Genomic DNA, 23101 nt, shown 5'->3' with positions numbered 1-23101 from the left:
AAGGTTATACAAGTAACTTCCTAAAACATAAGGCTGGTGGACAACATCTTCTAACCAAGAGACCAAGGTGAGTGAGAGGGCACCATCAAGAATGAGACAGGTCGAAATTGGGAGTTCCCAGAGAAGACAACACAAGGACACACCATCAGCACCTCACCTGTGTCTGCCAATTATGCAAAACACAGGTCTGATCTGTAGGAAACACTGAATACAACCAAATGGAAGGACATTCAACCAAAACACTGTCCTGAGCTCTTCAAAAGTGTCAAGGTCCTGAGAAGTAAGCCTGAGGAGGTGTTCTGACAGAAGGAGTCTACTCTAAAGACACATGACAACTCAACACATGATTCTAACTGGACACATATGCTATTTAAGAGGGCATCGTCTGGGGTGCCCGGTGGCTCAGTTGGTTAAGCATCTGCCTTTGATTCAGGTCATGATCTCAGGGGTCCTGGGACTTGAGTCCTGAGTTGGGCTCCCTGCTCAGTGGGGAGTCTGATGCTCCCTCTGTCTCTGCCCCTCCCCCCTGCTCATGCTCTTTCTCACTATTGCTCTCTCTCAAATAAATAAAAATCTTTTTAAAAATAAATTAAATACATAAATAGACAGGTGAATAAAAGGGTACCATCCTTCCGGTACGTGAGACAAATGGTAAACCTTCAGTGGGGTGTGAGGAGTAGCTGGTAGTAATGTATCTATCCATTTTGTGATTTGAGCCCTGGAAGGCGGTTGTGTAGAAGAATGTCCTTCTGAGGAGGAAAAAAAAAACACTCTTGTGTGGGGTAATAGCAACCTACCCCTAAATGATTTAGAGAAAATAAAATTCTTTATACCGTACTGCCAACTTTTCTCCAAGCTTGTGGCAGTTTCAAACTAAAACAAAATTTTAAGCATGATAGCTTATTTATTCTAAATCATATACACAGATACAAAACAGCTATGGATCATTTGTATAATGAAACAACTTAACAAGCAACTTACTACATTAAATATGAGAATTAATGAAAAAGTATAACATTGGCTAGTTTCATCTTGGAAAAAAAAATAAAACCCCTTTAGCCACACGTGTTCATATGCTCTTCTGTCTCACCAGAACACATGAACCATCGGTCAGCATGTTTGTAAATTCAGGGTCTTGTTTTCTCTTTTTGTGCCAAGCCACTACCACAACTCAACATCCTGAGTACATGTTAAATACACAGAATGCTCAGAAACATCTCCCACATCTTAGAGTCCTGGAGGGCCATCCAGAACACTGCCAGGAATTAAAGGCGGGCGGGGGGGGGGGGGGGGGGGGGAGGGAATCACTGTCGAGTATTCTGCTTTCAAAGTCTGCACTGTCATATAAAAAAATAAAAAAATAAAAAATAAATTAAAAAAAAAGGGATCCCTGGGTGGCGCAGCAGTTTGGCGCCTGCCTTTGGCCCAGGGCGCGATGCTGGAGACCCGGGATCGAATCCCACATCGGGCTCCCGGTGCATGGAGCCTGCTTCTCCCTCTGCCTGTGTCTCTGCGCCTCTCTCTCTCTCTCTCTCTCTCTCTCACTATCATAAATAAATAATAATAATAAAAAAAACAAAGTCTGCACTGTCACAGACTCTGAAGACATGGGTTCTAGTTTGAGATCTGCCCTGGACAGCTCTGTGCTGGTTAGGATTAGGATTAAATTAGGAACCTCACCGGGCTTCGGTTTTATCATCTAGAATGTGAGAAGTTGGGTCTAGTGTGTCTAATGCTGATCAATTCCACTAGCATTTAATACAAGGCTCCCCAATCCTGATCGTGTCCTCAAGAAACTCAAGTCCAGCAGAGGGACAGGGGCTTACAAACAGGTGGAATGAGTAATGGTCTCAGCTGTAGGCACAGACTTGACCCTGTTCGGGGAGAAGAGTAAGACAAAGGAAAGTGACAGGAAGATGAAGAGTCTCCATTGAATTTTGAGGAGAGAAATTAAGAGTTCCTCCAAGTAGAATAAAAGAACGGGGAGGGAAGTTCACCAGGATGAGTCAAGTTGCCTCAAGCAGCCAGTAGCAGGTGATGGCCAGCTCTGGCGCCCCCTAGCTATGTAACTATGGGCAAGTTACATAATATGCACAACTTTTCTCATTCGATATAAAGAAATACATTGAAAGTCTGATGCATCTCCTTTCCTCATTTGTAAGAGGGACATGACAATATCTTTTTTATAAATTTATTTTTTATTGGTGTTCAACTTGCCAATATATAGAATAGCACCCAGTGCTCATCCCATCAAGTGCCCCCTTCAGTGCCCATCACCCAGTCACCCCCACCCCCGCCCACCTCCCCTTCCACCACCCCTAGTTCGTTTCCCAGAGTTAGGAGTCTCTCATGTTATGTCTCCCTTTCTGATATTTCCCACACACTTCTTCTCCCTTCCCTTATATTCCCTTTCACTATTTTTTATATTCCCCAAATGAATGAGACCATATAATGTTTGGGACATGATGATATTACCCAGCTCATCCTTGGAAGGGTTAAATGCTTTCATGTATTCCATATGCCTATATATTTAATATTTAAATCTATACTTAATTATTAAATTGTTGATACAGAATATGTTAATTACATATCACAAAAAACTGTTGGTTATTTAAAGTATTTGATAATGCAATCTGTATTTAATGTAATCTAAATGTTTTGGTCTGTGGGAGGGTTAAATGTTTTAAAACCTTCTGTAAGAGACCCTGGCACATAGTAAGGACTCCATAAACACTTGCTGATATTTATTATGAGCACATGGATTATGGTGATTGTAACTTGGCATGGCTCGGGAGGAGGGGGCAGTGTGTGTGTCACAGGGACGAGGGTTGCTGTACCTTGTGCAACCCAGCAAGGGCCATCTTAGCTGGCTGCCAAAAGCTATAAATGCCAGATGAGGAGCTTGAACTCGACTCCGTCGATAATGGGAGTCCCTCTGTTGTAGTCCTCACTTAGAGCCTATTGATTCTCAATTTAACAAGCTTGATTACCTGGTTTGACAGCCCACAGTAAATTAACGGCAGGGAGAGTTAGAGGGAGCAGGGCTAGTGGGGAGGAGGAAGTAGGGACACGGAACCACACCGGATGTGACAGGGAGGAATGAGGCCAGCACAATGAGCTCCAGAAGCCTCGTCATTCTGCACCTTCTAACCTCAGTAACCTTTACTTTACCAATCTCAGGATAAGACAATGATCGATTCTGTAGGATGAAAAAAATAATCTGGATTATCAAGATTAACTGATGCTCAACATGACTCTGTTAAACATGACTGGCAAGGGATGAAAAGTTTTAAATGATTCCAAAATCATTAAAAGTGAAAAGCTTTGGAGTCTATGGGAAGGAAAAAATCTTTCATCAGGTAAAAAATCACATAGCTGGAATTCTGCACTCCCAGAATGGAAAGTCTGGCTGAAGAAGTCCTTCTGAAAAGTCAAGAGAGAGCTGTCTCTCAAATGAAACATGAAGACATGGCTTTCTAATCCAGAAAAGCCACGGTCGGTGATAAACTCTGGGCCAAATGAGATACAAAGCCAAGCTTTAGGGAATCTCCAAAATGAGCACAGATCCCCAGAGGAACTGTGTGAAAAACCCAAATTTGATTATACCTAGAATATATCATGCATGACCAGAGACATTTATCCTGGATCTTTGAGCAGGTAATAAACACATCATCAGGCCAAGAGAAAAGTCCCCAATTCTCCATTTGTGGGAAGCTTATAAACACCTCAGGTAAATATGATTCTGGACTTCAGTTCCAATATCTGAGTCAAGTAAATTCCTCTTTTGAGGTCTTCCTAACAGAAACACTTCACCTTCAGAAACCTTTAAGATTGAATGTAAATGCTCAGCTGTGGCAGAGACATTAAGTCAATTCCTTTTTTTTCACCTAAGAAGCAAGGAAATGTAGCTTCCCAGCCCAGTCACCGTACGTGGAGGCCATGTGCTTGCTCATGGTCAGTGAAATGTGCCCTCAAATAACATTGGCCACTTCCAGAATTGAACCCCGACACCTCTCTGGAGACCCTATAGGAACCTTTTCCTCTTCCTTGTACACCAAATGCAGAGACACCAGGAGAAAACTCCAAGAACCAAGGACCAACCAGATGGAGCAAGCTTTGAGTGCCCTGAATAACCCTGTGAGGTCAAAGAGAGAGAGAGAGAGAGAGAGAGAGAGAGAGAAACAATCACCCTCTCTTCCAGCAACCCACAGTAAACTATGACAAGAGCAATAAGTAAACTTCTAAATGTATAAAACCACTGAAATTTGGGATTGTGTATTAAAGGAGTCAGACTATCTGCCTTGGGTTAATGAATTTTGTGGGAATTTTCTGGATGGACATCAAGCTAACAGCTCCAAATAAATCTTAGAAATGTGCCATCATGGGGGTTAAATTAATGTATAGCCCGGACACACTTAACTCCTGAAAACCCAGAATGCCCAGCTACCTTTCAGAATCAGAAGTCAACTAATCCCAAACGGATATCCCTAGCTACTTCTAACAATTCAGTGCCACCAAAATGACAAGGCCGACTACAGGTGTTCTCTTAATATACTGTAGCCAATAACCCTAAAGGAAGGGTTACCAACAACACGCAGTGCGAGCAAGAGGGCACCGCTGACGATACTCATTGAGGAAAACTGTTTAAGGCAGCATGCCAAAATGTTGATTTCTACAGCAAAGTATGATTTGCATGTGATATATTTTCCTCTTAGCTCAGTGATCCTGTGACAAAGGACTGCATTCCAAATTTTCTTAAGAGAAAGTAGAGAGTCAACCTGTTTTAACAAGTCAGCCAACACCTGTACTGGTTTGGCAGGACTGTCTCACAACATGTAAACAATGAACTGCCAATGTGCTTGCTCCAGAACCGAGGAGGAAAATCCTGATCCTCTTGCCCATTGTCTTCACTGTCAGGAAATGTTTTCTGACACTTCTCTGCTAGTGCAATAAGAGGAAGACAGTCAAGAACTGTTAATTCAGGGGGCGCCTGGGTGACTCAGTCAGTTTAGTGGCTGCCGTTGGCTCAGGTCATGATCCTGGGGTCCTGGGATCAAGCCCCACATTGGGCTCCCTGCTGGTTGGGCAGCCTGCTTCTCCCTCTCCAATGCCTGTGGTCTCCCGCACTCTCCCTCTCTCAAATAAATAAAATCTTTAAAAAAAATTTTGCTAACTCAGGAGGTCGATTAATATGCTACAAAGTGAGAAAGGAGGCCTCGATCTAAGCTGCCAGCTCCTTAAAAAGAAGATAGACTCCACCTTGGGAACAGTTCCTATTACTAAGAAATTGTCTTCTCTTTCATAACATCACCCAGTGAAAGACTAAAGCTCTAAAGACTGAAGTGACATCACTACACAAATGCCCACCAAGGTTCCTAGGAACTCACGGTATAGGTTTTGGCCCAAACAGCAATGAGAGGTGGTTTACCACCACCCTCAGTGAAACCTAGTGAATAATCTCTTAAAAGATTCATCCTCTCGCTCCTGGGTCAATGCCAAAATGTCAAAACAGCTCCATTTCCTCCATGTTGGAATGAATCAGGGCACAAAGAGCAGTCCATGAAAGGGAATGTCGGGAGGGAAACTCTACTCCTCATTCACCAGTCCATTCATCTCCATAAGACTTCTTCATACAGAGAAAAACAGGGTAGTGATGGGCCAGGAAGACTATGGTGGGGGGAGTGGGGGGAGGAGTGTCTTAACATCACTAAACTTCAATTTCTCATCTGTAAATGATGAGAAATAAGTTCTAATGATTCTTCCTAATAATACCTCACCACGACCACCTCAGCCCCAACCGAGCCAGTAAGGCTAGCGCGCTAGAAGGCAAACACACATAATGTTAGTCTTGAAACATAAAGGGTGATCAATAAATGTTAGTTATCATTAGGATGAATTACACAGCATGTTATGTCAGAACTCTCGCAAACAGTAGTACAAGTGAGAAATGGGCAGCCCCGGTGGCGCAGTGGTTTAGCGCTGCCTGCAGCCCAGGGTGTGATCCTGGGGACCCGAGATCGGGTCCTACGTCAGGCTCGCTGCGTGGAGCCTGTTTCTCCCTCTGCCTCTGTGTGTGTGTGTGTCTCTCATGAATAAATAAATAAAATCTTAAAAAAAAAGTTAGAAGTGATAGACATTTCCAAGGGTTCTAAAAAGACCCTCCTTCTTATGCACAAAATACATTCTTGACCCAACTGAACAACCTCCAAATCCACCATTAGAGGTTTATTTTTCTCTTAAGAAACGTACACCTTTTAAAGAAATGAACCTGAATCTTATCAGCCTGAAGTGTTCACGGAGATAATAAGCAGCCCACTTTACAAATGAGCAACTGAAGCTCAGAGAGGTCAACTTAGTCACCCAAATTCTTGGAAGTGGGTGAATAGAAATTCCAACCAAGGTCCATTTGGCCCTATATACAAATGTCCCTTTCCTACAGAACTCTGCCAGATACTAGCAACTGCTTTCCTTCCAAAGGGAAAGTTTTTATAGCCAGAGAGTAAAAGGGAGAAAGGAGATTAGGAAAATATTATATAAATAGGAGGAGTGAACAGGGCAGGGCATGGTACAGAAAGGAGCGTCAGGAGGCACAATTTTAAGGAAGGGCAGGCAGCCCTATGAGAGATAGCTGGGCAAGTTCTCAAACCCACATCACACACAACCCTTAAATTGCAGCAGCTTCTCACTAGCCTGATGCAAAAAGCATGTTTATATGCATAGAGTGTGTCCTATATATAACTTTATAAGATACAGCAAGCTCAAGCTTAAAGTTTTTTGTAATACTCTTTTTTTTTAATATTTAATTTATTTATTCATGAGAGACACAGAGAAAGAGAGAGGCAGAGACACAGGCAGAGGGAGAAGCAGGCTTCTTGCAGGGAGCCTGATGCGGGACTCCATCCTGGGATTCCAGGATCACGCCCTGGGCCGAAGGCAGGCGCTAAACCGCTGAGCCACCCAGGGATCCCCAGCTTTTTGCAATACTGTTAAGAGTGATGGAGGGGCAAGGTTTTCATGCATAAATTATCTTTTCTAAGAATCTGAATAGTTATTTGGAGTAGCCATTTGCTTTGAGTATGTTTGGTAATCCTGGAAATTCAATAAACTTCTTTCCTTAAAGATTAACACAAAGCCTACAAAAAGTACTTGAGGGGTAAAAAAAGAACACTAAGAAAATTACCTAGCTCTCCTTGTGTTTGTGGTGTGTGGGGTTTTTTTGTTTTGTTTTTTGTTTTGGGTTTTTTTTTTTTTTTAAACACATACACTTTAATAACAGATACTGGCAGTTTGAATTTCAGTGGTAGTCAGTTTTCTAGGAGACTCCCATCTGGGTTCCAAATAATCAACATTTGCAACATTTGTAAGTGAACAGAATGTTGGTTCACAATATAGAGGAAAGAAAGATTGTTCTTTTAATGTCATTTATGATGTGTGGGGGCACACTAATTTATACAAGAAATCAGGAGTTAAGCAGACTACATTTAAAAAATAAATAAAAGAAGATTAAACAGATGCTTTTAAAAGAAGAATACTACTACGCCCAGAGTGCTCATCTGCTTGGTTAATGCAGCCAGAATGGACGATTCAACAGATTCTAAGAAATTCTAAAAGGAAGTCTCAAATGTGATTCCTGCATGGTCTAACAAACAGTTCAGCTACTACTAAGAATACTGATTAATGCTTTTCGAGGATTTATGCCATTCATTTTATATACATAAGCTCATTTAGTCTCCTCAACAGTCCTAAGGGAAGGAGATTATCATTGTGGGGGCCAATTTACACAGAGGCCAGGAAACACGAAGCCTCTTGTCTAAGGTAGTTCAGTGATGATAGCATGGCGATCACACAGATCCTTAGCTGGAGGGAAGAAAAGAGATTGAATACTAAGGAAAATCAGGAGAGCCTTCAACAGTAGGATTTAAGCTATTGACATTAGAAGTATCCCCAGAAAGACTGTGGCTAAGTCATCACTTGGAAGAGGATATTATGATATAAAACTGTTAGTGGGACGACTGGACTCATGAATGTTTTTTATAGAGAAGAAAAAAGGGCCAATGTAGTCAAACATAATAAGAAGAAAGCATGCATTTCCTTAAATTGCTCCCACTGCCCTAAATATACAGCAAAATAAGCAGGGCACGCATTATTATTCTTGAACTGGGACCCATACTTCTCATCTCAACCCAGCAGATAGATATATAGACCTACAGCCTGGTTTCTTTTCTATTCTGTCCCATTACATTGTTTTGGTAATGTTGGCCCCAAAACACTAAAATTACTTTATAAACCAAAAAGGCTTTCAACTACCACTTTAAAAAAAAAAAAAAACACTACCCAGACAGAAATTACAAGTTTCCAATGGAGCCATTAGTATTTTTCGAAACAATCATGCTTTTAAAGGGTAGGGATCATGTAGACTTGCTAACTTTAGCAATTTTGCAATAGGTGCTGGGAACGGACCGAACACAAAGGTTTTTAGGGTAGGATTCCCTGGAGAACTTTCAAAGGCCTTTGAACCTTCTGGAATTGGATCCAAAATTATGTGCATGGTTATCTCCACTCTTGTATAAGGTGTGGTTCCATGGCTTTTACCTGCTTTTCAAATCAGCGGAACCAACAAAAGTTTTATACATAAATGTATTTACTTTATGAGGGTCACGCAACCTGGCCACAAAAATCACATAAAACTTCTCTTACATATGAATAAAGTTAACATGCAGGAGAGGAGAGCATCTCCACCAAGCTGGCCATGAAAGTGCTATAAAACACAGAGTAGAAATTCAGCAGAACATACATATGACATCCATTCATCTGCTCAGCAAAACCAAGTGCCTACCCATAGATGACTAATCAAAGGGTCCCTAATATCCCTGACGGTCCAGTACTAGGACACCATGGCTCCAAAATCTGCAAAACTGAATACTGCCATCTACTTATACTTCCAACCTCCAACACAGAACTGGTAGGAGGTTAAGATAATTACTTTTAGGGGCATCTGGGTGGCTTAGCGAGTTAAGCATCTGACTCTTGGTTTTGGCTCAGGTCGTGATCTCATGGGTCATGGGATCACCCCTGTGTTGGGCTCCGTGCTCAGCATGGAGTCTGCCTGAGAGTCTCTCCCTCTGCCCCTCCCCTCAACTGTCAGGCACACTCTCCACACTCTCAAATAAATAAATCTTTTTTTAAAAGATACTTTAAAAATCATTGCTTGTTCCTAATTGTCAGCCAAAATATGTCAAGAAGATTCACCACACTTAGATCATCATGAAACGTAGCCACCTTCAGATAAAAAGGGGTCTCCACTTTTCATTAGAAAAATTGGGGGGACGCGCCTGAATGGCTCAGTTCGTTAAGCATCTGCCTTCGGCTCAGGTCCTGATCTCAGGGCCCTGGGATAGAGACCTATATTGGGCTCCCTGCTCAGCGGGGTTTCTGCTTCTCCCGCTCCCTCTGTCCCTCCCCCATGCATGCTCTCTCTCAAATAAATAAAATCTTTAAAAACATTTTATTATTTTTTAATTTTTTCATTTTTAAAGATTTTATTTATCAATGAGAGACACACAGAGAGAGACACAGGCAGAGGGAGAAGCAGGCTCCACGCAGGGAGCCTGACATGGGACTCCATCCCGGGTCTCCAGGATCACGCCCCGGGCTGAAGGCAGTACTAAACCGCTGAGCCACCCGGGCTGCCCTAAAAACATTTTTTTTTTTAAATGTGGCCTTCCTCTCACCCTGTGGTTGGGCACAATTAGCCCTCTCACTAAAAACTTATCAAGGCTTCTTATTAGATCAAAGACTATAAAATAAAATAATTTTTGTTTCAGAACTAAGATAGCATTCAGCTGGATGGACTGTGTGTGCCATGTACTGGACCTAGGGTTTTCTCCCACAGGCAATGTCTTCAACTATAGAAAATGTTCTGGCCTCTCTGACCCTTTGACTGCTCTGGGGAGGCAGAGTCACACACCTTCTTTGGGGGGAATGACCCACACATGCCTTGGGATCTTCTGAGCCCACAGAGAACCCAAGGACTGGCCCGCTCTACATTGTGTAGTAGGTAACTCTAGACGACCTGACTCATGGGAAAAAACCTACTTTTGTCCAATGCTCAGTCTGCCTCTAACTCTGTTCCTTCATCTTACCATTGCCATACCTCTTTGTCACAATCTCCAATCCTATGTGTGTCAGTAATAAAGGGGATCATCTGATCTCCATCTGCTGACTCCTGTGTCTCCCCCAGTTGGTCCAGAACTTGCAGAGCAATAAGAGCTTCTCCGATCCCAACCAGCTCAGTCTTCTCCATATTCTGGACTTCAGGTGGGCTGACACTTCAAATACTGTGCCCAACTCAACCGTTACTTTCCAATTTTAGATTACACATGCCCAGTTGATCACACAACTGTACGGCACATCCCCATTCTGATGCATGGCCCCAGCCAGCGAAGAAGGTCTTGGAAAACAAAGCCTATAACCACAGACCCAGAGCAAGAGAGGATTTCAGAAAGGAGATACTTTCCTCTACATTCCTGCCCAGTGACAGAACTGATGGCAGACTTGCAGAGTGCACTTAAACAAGAATTTGGGCAGTTAGAGCTTCCAGGTCTCTGGAGAGAGTATTTTATTCTACTGTTCAAAGTGAATTTCTAGAATAACAAATATTCAAGTGTGAGTATTTGGATATACCCCCTAAGGCTAATAAAGTTCAGGATGAATTATCAATGGTTTAGTAGGTGGTCTACAGACTCTACTCTGCAGAGACAGAATAACTATCCAAGAACCCAAAACCAATGTTCTGTTTCATACTTAGATTTGCTATTTCCAACTCTGATTAGCAACACCTGCCAATTTTGTCATGGTTCATCCAACAAAATTTAATACTTGGGAAGTAAATCTTTTGGGCTCTGAGCTAGAAGAAAAGAGTTCCATATATACATCGACTTGTCCTTATCTTGACAATGTAACGGAAAGAAAAGAATCTGATTCAGCCTCATTTTGTATTCAAGATGTTTCCTGTGTGTCGACTCTACAAGGTGGCTTCTGGGGTTTGAACCAAACTTTGAGTTTCTCAAGTGGTTCTGCATCATTACATCAGCATAAACATGGAAAGGTTTTTGTTGTTGCTTTTTTTCCCCTGCAGCTCGAATTTCTGCTGCTCTACATGCTAGATGAGCAAGTGGCCACATAAGTAAATCATCCTTAAGAAGGATGAATTGATAAACAATAATAATGCAACCTCAAAGTAGCTCAGCTGGTGTCCCAGTATCTTTCTGAGTCTCTGTTTGCAATTCTCCTGGACCGTGTATTTAGGAGTGGAATTGCCGAGTCAAATGGCAATTTCATGTTTAACATTTTGAGGAACCGCCAAACTGTTTTCCATAGTAGCTGCCACATTTTATATTCCCAACAGCAATGTACAAGGGTTCCAATTTCTTCACATGCTCCCCCACACTTGTTTTCCTTTCGTTGATTATGGTTATAGCTATTTTACTGGGCATGAAATGGCATCTCATTGTAGTTGTCATTTGCATATGCTTGATGCCTAATTATGTTGGACATCTTTTTATGTGCTTATTGGCCATTTGTATGTCTTCTTTAGAGAAACATCTTTTTGCCCACTTTTTTAATTGTTTTTTTTTGTGGCGGTTGTCAAAGTGTATGACCAATGTTCATAATAGCCAAAAGGTGGACACATATATGCCCGCTGTCAGACGACTGGATAAAGGAAATGTAGCATGTATATGTAATAAAGTATTATTCAGCCACAAAAAGGAATGAATTCCTGATCCATGCTACATGAGTGAACCTTGAAAACATTACGCTAAGTCAAAGAAGTTAATCACAAAAAGACCAATATTGTATGATTCCACTTATATGAGCAATCGCCTATGTGAACTAGGCAAATTCCCAAGAGACAGAACATAGAATAGACATGGAAGGGGTGGCTGTTACTGTTTAATAGGTACAGACTTTCTGGGAAGATGAAAAAGTTCTGGAAATAGATGGCGGTCATGGTTGCACCACATCACAAATGTACTTAACTCCACTGAACTGTTAAAATATTTAAAATGGTGAATTTTGCATTATGTGTGTCTTGCCACATACCCTGAAAGGGGAGCCTGGGTTTGTACACTTTATATTTCCAAATATAATTTTTAAAAAAAAAAGGTAGCTGTGAGCAAGGATGGTTGAGTCACTGAGGCAGGTGTGAGCAGGAAAGGGCATGCAGGTGACGTAGTATCAGGCCCACGTGACCATCCCAGCTCTGCACTGAGGTGCATGCGATTGATGGTGGGCGAGTCCTTCAGCCTCTCAGAGCCTCCTTAGCTATAGAGTCGAAGAAGAGGAAGAACAGCCCAGAAGGTTTCTGTAGGGCTACAGAAAGTCACCTACCTGGAGTGCTCGGTGCAGGACCGGCCAAAGGAAACTCTCAGCAAGTGTCCGCTGGCCTGCACCCCCTCCTGAGCCTGCAGGCTTCTCCACATCACCTGAGCTCAGGCTAGACACTGCCCCCTCAGCGTGTGCTATTCACCAGGCTCCTCTGCGTTTTTTAAACATTTCATGAGAGAATTTTGAAAACAAGTAAAACTTGCTCCTTAGATAATGCAGAGGAAACCAAACTGGTGGAACTAAGTGTAGGAAAACATTAACCCTCCCTGACATCCTTCAGAAACTAACTCAGCAGAGGAGGACAAAAGGAGTCCAGGTGGAAATAGGCTGTAAATAGCGGAAACCTCTGGAAGCGGGCCAAAGGATAGTTTTGACTGCCTTCTTTTTGCTTTATCTGTACATTCTGATCTTTCTGGGATGAATGTGCCTGGTCATTTAGAAATACTGGAGAAAGACAAGGCTAGTGTGGTGTAAGCTTCCCTTGCTGCTCCGTCCCCTCCCCCTCCAGCATCCACGTCCATCCCTCACTGCGCGTCCATCTGCCCCACCATGATGTATGGGATGAGTGTGCCTCAAGTGTGCATGTGCTGGGCATCCCCCTCAGCCTCGACAAAGGGTAATTAGTGTGTTTGCTCCTCACAAGAGCTCTAGGAGGTGGGCACCACCATCCCCCATCTCACAGGGGAAGGAATGGAAGCCCACAGCTGTCATGCTGTGGTCATGCCCACAGCTACTCCAGTCACAGGGAATAACATGGGCAATCACAGACACTCCGGTCATGATCTCCCTCATGACAAGGCTGACTTCACACCCAGGCCGGATGGCTCCTGCATCCTCAACACTGCCCTCTCCTAGAGGTAGTCCTATGGCTGTCACGGCCTTGCTCTTTGTCATGAGCACTGACCTCCCTGTCGCCTCTGCCACACTGTGAGACAGGAGCCGTGTCCCACGAATCTCCACTGGGAAGACCCATCCCCTAGCCGGGTCTCTAGAACACTCAGTGAACTGAGTTACAGTTCAACGCTAAATGACTTGCTCATGCAACATGCGTGTCTCCATTTCTATTTCCGTAAGGGGGATAAGCAGCCACTGCTAATTAGAGCGGGTTTCATGGTTCTCCCACATAGCTCTGAGAGGATTCCCTCAGCCGCCAGGCAGTTAGCCAAATTTCTCTTCAGGGAATTTGGGTTTGCAGGTGAAGTCCAGGGAAAAGGGATGTACACTTTGGGCCTTCACAAAGTCAAGAAAGAACAGAAAATTCATGGAGAAGCCATCACAACGTGGTGCTACAGAAACATCCAGAGAGGAAGCAGAAAGGAGAAGCCGGCAATGATTTCAAATCTCATGGTATCCATCTGCTGTGGATAATGCAGAGGGGACTCCAGACTCCACAGGCAGGAAATGGAGGGAACCAGCCTCAGAAATGGTTAAGTCCTGGCTGGGGAACGTCATCAAAAAGACGTGACTGCCGACCGACCTGTGAGCTGGAGCAGGTACTCAGAGGCTCCTCACCCCCTCCCCATCCTTGGAATGTGGGTTCCCCTTGCCTTTCCCGCACCCAGAGGCTGCTCCAAGGACATGACCTTGAGATGGTGATGGGGCGTTGAGAACACCTGTGCAGTACACGTGCCTGAACACAATTAGGGTCTAACAACTTTTAAGATTTAGTGTTAGGGTAGGTGTGGGGACCCCTTTTCTTGCTGCTGCCCAACACAAGCCTGGTATGTAAGTTCCCTTGATTATTAAACCCACCACCTACCAGCCCTGAGTGGCCTCTTTTTTCTTTCACCCCTTGCCCTCGAAGTACAGGGGCCGGTTTCGTATTATACCTGGGAAGCCCCCAGGAGGGTTGTGAACCAACCACGGTGGTTTAGTAGAGAAGAAATAGAAATCTTTCTAAAACTCCAATACTGGGGCACCTGGGTGGTGCGGTCGATTAAGCATCTGACTCTTGATTTCAGCTCAGGTCACGATCTCAGGGTCAAGCGATCGAGCCCTGCATCCGGCTCCACACTGAGTGCAGAGTCGGCTTGAGATTCTCTCCCTGCCTCTGCTCCTTCCTCTTGTACACAGGCTCTCTCTTTCTCAGTCACTCTCAAAAAGTAAATAAATTAATCTTAAAAAACAAAACAAAACCCTCCAATATTGACTCTGGCCTAAGGGCAGAGAGATGGTGACCACAATGCCAACAGTGACAGTAACAACAGAAGTTGATACTTTGTGTGGACATACTATTAATCAGACAAGAGAAAGACATTAATTTTTTAGCAGTTCTAGAAGGAGAGTACTTATCCCCAGGTTATAAACGAAGAATCTAAAAACAGAGAGTTTAAGTGACTTACCCAAGGTCACACAGTAAACAGTAGACCTATGTTTTATTCTCAGTGTACAGCCGCTAGACTTCTTTCAGATGGCATCAAAGCTACCTCAGGGGACACCTGGGTGGCATTGTCAGTTGACTAACTCTTTGTTTCAGCTCAGGTCATGATCTCATGGTCATGAGATCGAACCCCATATGCAGCTCCACATTCAGCATGGAGTCTGTTTGGGATTCTCTCTCCCTCTCCTTCTGTCCCTCCCACTCCTGTGCACTCTCATTCTCAAATAAATAATTTTTTTTTTCCTTTAAAGCTACCCCAGAATTCTGGGATTCCATCCACAGGGCCCTTGACACTACCATGAGCAAAAGGATTAACTATTCTACTTGAAAGTATGACATTCATGCTAAAGACAAAGATTTTGGTTTGTACTGGCTTCTAAATAACAAAGTAGATTTCTAAGTCATTTGTTTGCTCTGTGTAAGGACCATTCCAGTAATGTCCCTGCCAACTAGTATTTCCACAGTACAAGGAAATACTGAATACCTATCCCACGACCATATATAAGAACAGTTCTTTCCACTGTATTTCCACTAAGGTAAACAGAAAAACACATCAACATTGTCAAATTAAGGAACAGAAGTATTTACAGTTCAATACAATTAAATAAGCATCCTGGAAGGATACATTCTCATGGGGTGTGCTTTGAGAATTCACTCAGAGGGCCTTCATCTAAAATAATACATAAACGTTTATCTTTTATCTGCACACATACAGGTATCTTTCTACCTTGTAAGTCATAAAGAGAGATGAGGCATCAGAGGGTTCAAGGGGTCACATGGAGGAGGCATTCAAAGAACCCATACTTCTCAATGTTTTTCCACTATATTGTTTCTTTCCACATGCAATTCTAAATAGAGGCTGTATTTTACTGTAAAATCAGTAGCATACTTTACACCGGCATTGAGGAATTTTTTAAAAATAGACCTAAGGACTCTATTCAAAATCAAAAGAACCCATGCTTTTGCAAGCCAACTATGTATCTTGCACCATTCTCATGTCCTGCCAAGGCTTGCCGTGCAGCATCCCCCTGAAGAATGACCCAGCCCTCAGTGCAGGACTGTGGCTCTGTATATAAACACTCTGACCTCAGTGGAAGCCAGATCCTTAACTCCCTCCCACAGGGTAGCAGGTGAATTCTCTACCTATTAATGACATGACCACAACATTTTCGATTTTTTTTCCTTCTGTTTCATTTTTAAAACCAATGCCCTCATTTGGCAGAAATGGACTCAAGCAGCTTCTTCTGGGGAGAGACACCGGCTCTCTCCTGCCTTTCTCTTGTTTGATTTCACCTGGGGAACTTTCTGGAGTGAGATGGTCAGGGTGAAGGGGATATCCCAGGGTCCTAAGTGAAAATTACCTCATTACCAGCTTAGAAGGTGGTTGCAATTAAAAACTCCCTCCCTATCTACATACCAAACCAAAAAGAAAAAAAAAAAAAGGCAAACAATCTTACCAGTCAACACAATCATCCTTCTGTTCACACCATGAGACTCCAGATAATCCACAATAAACCCTAAGAACTCCTGAACTGGAGATGAAGAAGGCCTCTGAAATGACCATACTGAAAAAAAGCTAGGTCTCCAGATACCAGGATAGTCCCCACTCCCTACGGATGTGCATAATAATGAGCTTCCCACCAGGTAACACTTGCCAAGTATTTAAGAAGCCAGATGAAAGGCATCGGTGAAATGCAAAATGCCTTTTAGCGCTGGGCCCACAGGCTGTCCCTCTACGTTCTCGGCAGTGGTGATTAAAGCACTTGGCCTTCCCCTTCCCTACCTTCCAGTGATGTGAGGTTTAATTAATGTGCACTTGGGGTTTTAAGATCCCTAGATGAAAAGGGGACCAGATGTGAAAGTTATTATTATTCTGTTCAAAGTCCACTGGTAAACTAACATCTGTGGACAAATCTACTGTGTGCCACTTAAAATGGGCTAACCAGGGTCAAATGCCAAAAAATCATCATCATCATCATCATCATCATCATCATCATCTCAGCTTTGGATTTTTGAGAGGCTCAGACACCTGCCAGCTAGCTGTGTGCAGGTGAGCCGGTAACACACCTGACACATGGTTCACTTCTCTAAGGACAGAGACTCCAGAGGAGCAGCTGGAAGCTAAGCGGGTGAGGGTCATGGGAAGAGCTGAATCTGGTTACAGGCAAGAAGGGGGCTCCCAGAGGCAAAACAGAGCCAAATGGGAGCGGGGGGGGGGGGGGGGGGGTGGGGGGGGTGGGGGGGGGTGTATGTTTTGTAAGTACACAAAACACCGGGCTGCAGAGAACTCTACATTATCTTTGAGCTTTTTCTTTTTTAAAGATTTATTTATTTTAGAGAGAAAGAGCAAGAGAGTGAGAGTGAGAGAGAGAGAGACAGAACAGGAGCAGGAGGGGCAGAGGGACAGAAACCCATGCAGACTCTCCACCGAGCACAGAGCCAGATGTAGGGCTCATAACCCTGAGATCCTGACCGAAATCAAGAGTCTGGGACACTCAATCCACTGAGCCACCCAGTACCCTTTTTGAGCATTTCTAAACTCATCAGCTTGTTGGCAAATTGAATTTAAAATTAAAAAAAAAAAGTTTTTTTAAAGAAATCATTGGCTAACTACACTCACATAAGGAAAGTCCCTTTTCTCACCAACTACCAACAAAGAGATTTGTGCTTAAAGAAGTTAAGAAAATAGGGGCACCTGGGTGGCTCAGTGGTTGAGCTCCTGCCTTTGGCTCAGGTCATAATCCAGGGTCCTAAGATCGAGTCCCGCATCGGGCTCCCCATGGGAATCCTGCTTTTCCCTCTGCCTCTCTCTGTGTCTCTCATGAATAAATAAAAACTTTAAAAAATAAAAAAAAAGAAGTTAAAAAATATATTTACTTAATAATAAGGCCCCAACCACACCAGTGGGATCACGGCTGTGTGACCAATAACACAATCATCACAGCTCAGACTGCAGGGTTACTGGCCAAAGGGTCAAAATGAGCTTTCTAACCTCCTCTCAGCAGGGCAGAGAGATCCTCCTGAAACCCAAATCAGATCCTGTGGGAGGGCAGCCACAGCCACAGTCCTCCAAGGCTCCCCCTCCCACCAGCAGTCCTACAGGCCCTGCCCCTGCCACCTACCCTCTGGGCCTCACCTGCCTGTCTCACCAGAAAGCTCTCTCCACCTAAGCCCCAGTGGTCTCCAAGCTACTTCTCCAGTGGGCCCAGGTGGCCTACTTCTCTCTATGTAGATCACTCAGTCTGTTTAAAAAAAAAAAAAAGGAAAAAACCTCACTGCCTCAAACCCTTAGCACCCTTGCTCCAAAGTCACTCCTGCCATAGGCTTGTCCTCTCCATCCCCCCATTCGAAAGTTCAAACTCTACTCTTGGACTCAGGGACTCCTGGTTCCTTCCTTGCTTCCAATTTCCCCGCTGCAGTGCTAACCTGCCAGCACACTCTGTGTTTTAACCACCTGCCCACTGTCTGTCTTCCGCCTCCAGAATGCCAGTGACACGCGTGCAGACTCTCCTGGGTCTTGTTCACTCCAACACCCCCAGACCCTGGAAGTGGCCTGGTGTAAAATGAAGTGCTCAATAAATGTTTTTGCCTAAGGCCTGAGCGATGGCTTCAGAAGAGTGACAGACAACCTGCCAGGAGAAACCCTGGTGTGTAAGCTTCCAGAAAGATCTGTGTAATCACTCGGTGTCATCATGTTAATGTGCCCTGTGCACACAGCTCCCCCAGCACCTTCCCCGGGGAAAAGGCACAAGATCAAGGCAGGAACAGATGATTTCTGGTCTCCAGGCCATAGTATTCTCAAATACGGCCAAAGTCAATTGCTCCATAGCCATGCCCAATGCAGGAAAAGTCCTACTGCTGCGGAAGCTACGCAAGGGGTAAGTTCATCAAAAGCTGAATCCTTTGTACCAACCACACTAGCACAACACGTGATCAGAAGGACAAAATAGGAACTTGAAATCAATGCTTCCATAGCTATGAAGCCACCAGGGAAGATCCCCACTCATCACGCCCCAGTTTTCTGAACAGCAGAGCCTCCCGCTCCATGAGGAGTCCTCCGTGCTGTCCACCAGCTGCTGCCCAAGCAGAGGCGCTGCAAAGGACTTCGAGAAGGAATATATAGGTCAAGAGACATTTTATTGGATGCATGAACAGAATTCACAGCTGTTTCCTCAACTTCAGCTTGGATGCTGTTGCTGTTGTTAAACAGATTTCACCCACGGAGGAGTTTAAAGTTCCCAGCAGAACAGAGAGTTCTCGTGTGCCTCCTGCCCGCACACCTGTACAGCTCCAGCCATGACCAACATCCCCACAGACTGGGACGTCTCTTGTCTCCACTGAGCCTACGCTGACACGTTCTCGCCCCAAAACCATAGCTTGCATCAGGGGTCACGCCTGGTGGCATGTCCATTCTGCAGGTTTCAACAAATGTATAGCGACGTATATCTACCATCGTAACGATCATACAGAGCAGTTTCATTGCCCTTAAAATCCCGCCTTCAGAACCCTGATCCTGTTCATCTCTGGCTCCCTCGGACAAGTTCCTGGCAACCACTGACTTTTACTGTCGCCATCGTTTTGCCTTTTCCAGCACCAACAGAGTGTTGAATCCCATAAGATGTATACTTTTTAGATTGACCCCCTTGAGCATCTTCCATGGCTTTCAATGGCTTGATGGCTCATTTCTTTTCAGTGGGGGATAATACTGCATCGCATAGATGACCATGGTTTACTTTTACCTTTACCTACTGAAGGGCATCCTGGTTGCTTCTGGGTTTGGGGGATTATGAATAGAGCTGTATAGACACCTGTGTGCGGATTTTTGTGCACATGCTTGTATGTTTGTTTTTTTTTTAACCAGCATTTTAGGAAGCAAAAAAGATAACAGAGAAATGTAAAGCACAACTTTAGTGAGGGAAAGGCAAAACAAGCTCCGTACCCTCCAGGAAAGTCCTTCTTTCCAAGAATCTTTTTTTGAGAAATTAAATCATCAAAGAAGTCTGGGTTTAGTTTTATACATACATGAATCCAGTCCTGACACTATGGTTTTCTCCAGCACATCGAATGGATTCATAAACTCTGCAATGTAAAATGGTTTTGAGTATTTTCGTTTGTCCCTATTAATAATACCTGTCTGTGGGACTTCACTGGCAATTCTATTACCTTTAGCCCATTTTTCTCAACTGGTGCCACAGGCCTGTGACTTCCACTGAGAGCCATACCCTGCCTGAATTCCATGAGCCTCTCACTGAGCGTGGCACACAGCGGGTGCTAAACAAATTGTCCACAGATGAATGCATTTCAAACATTCAACCAAATATTCAGCCAAGATTATGACAAATTTTAAAACAAAGATTCATAAAAGTCCCCACACAGGTATCGAAATTGATTAGGAAAGCAAGCATCCATTCAACCAATTGCACCAAAATCCACTTATCGTTACTAAACAGGAAACCTAAGAAATGTGGCCATCTCAAGTCAGATAGGTCCATGTCTTGAAAAAGGGAAACTCACCACATCAAAACACAGACTGCAGGCTGTCAGGCTGAAACTGCTCAAGGGACTGTCACCTGCCATCTCTCAGGGGAAAGGCGATGAAAGATGATATCCAAGAATCTGAACATGTTTTAAGATACGGTACACCAGAAGAAACCATTTTCTCAATGATTTCTTAAATCGACATTCACCGTCAACATGTCTAAAATCGAAATGCATTCCTAGTGTGAAAGACACCCACAGGGCCACACTGCTCAGGACGGGGAGTCCCCAACTATACCACACCAGCTTTAAATTCTTGAATGAAATCACAAGGCACTTTAGCAGGCCTTCCACCTTCCATTTGTACATGTAGACATTTACACAATGTCTACCGAAGGCTGACATTTCGCAGATGAATTTCCCACATCCTGTATTTACCACATTCAAAGTATTCCTGGGCATTCCCACCCACTCCCATTTGTGAGTTAAAAAGAGAATTGGAGAAGGCCAGATGGATAAATAGACAGGGGTCGCCTGAACGACGGCTCTCACTCGCAGGACCGCAATCTGATTTCAAATTATAGAAATAAGAGGCAGGCGATCTGAGTTTAAATGCGAACTTGATGTGCTCTTGAGAAGATGGAAATATTTAACCTTCAGATCTGCTTTTTGCTTTCTTTTAGCTATACAGTCCCAATGAAAAAGTAATCCACGTATAATGTATCCAATAGCCGAGAAAAAGCAAGTAGACCCTCCTATGTTCCCTTCACCCGGCTAGCAGCACAACGGTGTGTTTTCTCATTTTGTTTAATTTCTCTGCTGCTGAAAATTACTTCCAGACTCTGTCTCTTCTTTAGTTTCCATTTTTGTCCTACAAGAAACCCCATATTCCTGGAGTAAAAAGGAAAGAAAGAAAAGAAAACACGAGTAGAGGGCAACACCATGTTTTAAGTAGAACACCAAAAAAATATAAAATGTGGCCACAGCATCTGCATCGGAAAGCACCATATTTAAATAAATAATGTAGTAATAACAAGATAACAGTTGAGTCTTGTGGCACCTGGGTGGCTCAGTTGGTTGGGCGTCTGGCTTCGTTCGGCTCGGATTGTGATCCTGAGGTCCTGGGATCGAGTCCCGTGTCAGGGCTCCCTACTCAGTGGAGAGCCTGCTTCTCTCCCTGCCCCTGCCCCACTCATGTTCTCTCTTGCTCAGTCTGCTCTCTCAAATAAATAAATAAATAAATGATCCTTCAAAAATCAATTAAAAGTTACAAATTAAAAGTTAAGGGTTTTTTTAAATATTTTATTTATTATTTGACACTTTGACACACACAAAGAAAGAGAGAGAGAGAGAGCAGCAAGCAGAGGGAGAGGGAGAGGAAGAAGCAGACTCCCCACAGAGCAGGGAGCCTGATGCAGGGCTCCATCCCAGGACCCTGGAATCATGACCCAAGCCAAAGGCAGATGCTCAACCAACTGAGCCACCCAGGTGAGCCCCCCATTCCCATTTCAAATACTGAGCTCCTTCTCAGGAAGTGCATGGAAAGGAAGACACAACAGTTCTCTGTGAACAGAAGTTCTATACAGTGTGTCTAACAGGGGCATTTCCTGCATTCATTTTGACAAATTGTGAGTTTCCTGGGTTTAAAATTATGCTTATCCACTTTGTTCCCTCAGTCCCTTATTATATCATAGGAGCCCAATAAATGTTAGTTAGATGTATGCTGAGCAGGGAGCCTGACGTGGGGCTCGATTCCAGGACCCCAGGATCATGACCTGAGCCAAAGGCAACACCCAACCAACAGAGCCACCCAGGTGCCCAAAAGTTGAGTCGTGATACAAAATGTCCCTATCACAGGCTCTGACTACCCTACAGAAAGAGATTTCCATACATCCCAAGGAGCCTGACTACATAATTTGCTCTCCCAACCATTGACTCTCCTAATGTCAGAGAGTTAGGAAGAGCACACCAAAAACACTCTGGTCACCAGACTTCTAGCCTGGTGCTCTTCTCCACTTCCCATTTTATTAAACAAACACTGACGGGAAAAAAAATGATAACCATTTTGTTTAAACACAAATGAACACACTTACTTTCCCCCCTCACCTAATTTAAAAACAACAAAAACATAAAAATGATCATTCACCAAAACAGAAAAATCGCTATGCCCCAGGCAAGAGGCAGCTTCCAGCAGTGCATCAACACCAACATGGGAACCATCCAGAGAAAACCTTCAAACCACCACCAAGGAACTGCGTAATAAAACTGCCACACTCATATTCATACTATTTATATGACAATTAAAATCACCCTCCAAGGACCTAAAAAAAAAAAAAAAAAAAGTCTATGGGTTAGATGTTTTCATGACTAAATGGCCCATCAGGCAAGATGAGCACAAACTAGATTTCTCTAAATGATGAAAGAATGGAGCAGCAGAGGAATAGCCACCCTCGTGGTGAGCATAGCATAAATAAATAAATAAATAAATAAATAAATAAATAAATAAATAAATAAAATCTTTCAAAAATTAATCACTATTTGAATCATTATTTGTACACGTGTAACTAATGTAACACTGTGTGTCAACTATGCTTTAATTTAAAAAAAATAAAATAAGGAATTAAAATAAAAAAATTAAGATTAAAAAAAGAAGTGGAACAGAAATACTAAGCCCCCACATTGGATGTTTGCCTCTGATTTTTTTTTTTTTAAGATTTATTTGTTTTTTTATTTATTTACTTATTTATTTGAGGGTGGACAGGGCAGAGGGAGAGAGAGAATCCCAAGCAGACTCCCACTGAGTGTGGAGCCCGACTCAGGGCTCCATCTTGTAACCCCCATGACCGTGACCTGGGC

The 23101-nt window shown here is 43.5% G+C and overlaps 1 protein-coding gene across 13 annotated transcripts in view; it reads right to left on the bottom strand.

The window, feature by feature from the left end:
* TIAM1 (TIAM Rac1 associated GEF 1) overlaps positions 1 to 23101 on the bottom strand; it is a 474570-nt gene that overhangs the window by 165200 nt on the left and 286269 nt on the right. The window lies entirely within an intron of this gene.

This window comes from Vulpes vulpes, chromosome 15 (genome assembly GCF_048418805.1).
Source record: "Vulpes vulpes isolate BD-2025 chromosome 15, VulVul3, whole genome shotgun sequence".
Classification (NCBI taxonomy): Eukaryota; Metazoa; Chordata; class Mammalia; order Carnivora; family Canidae; genus Vulpes; species Vulpes vulpes.
Note: the sequence above shows the minus strand (reverse complement) of the source record. Positions and strands in the feature narration are given on the sequence as shown.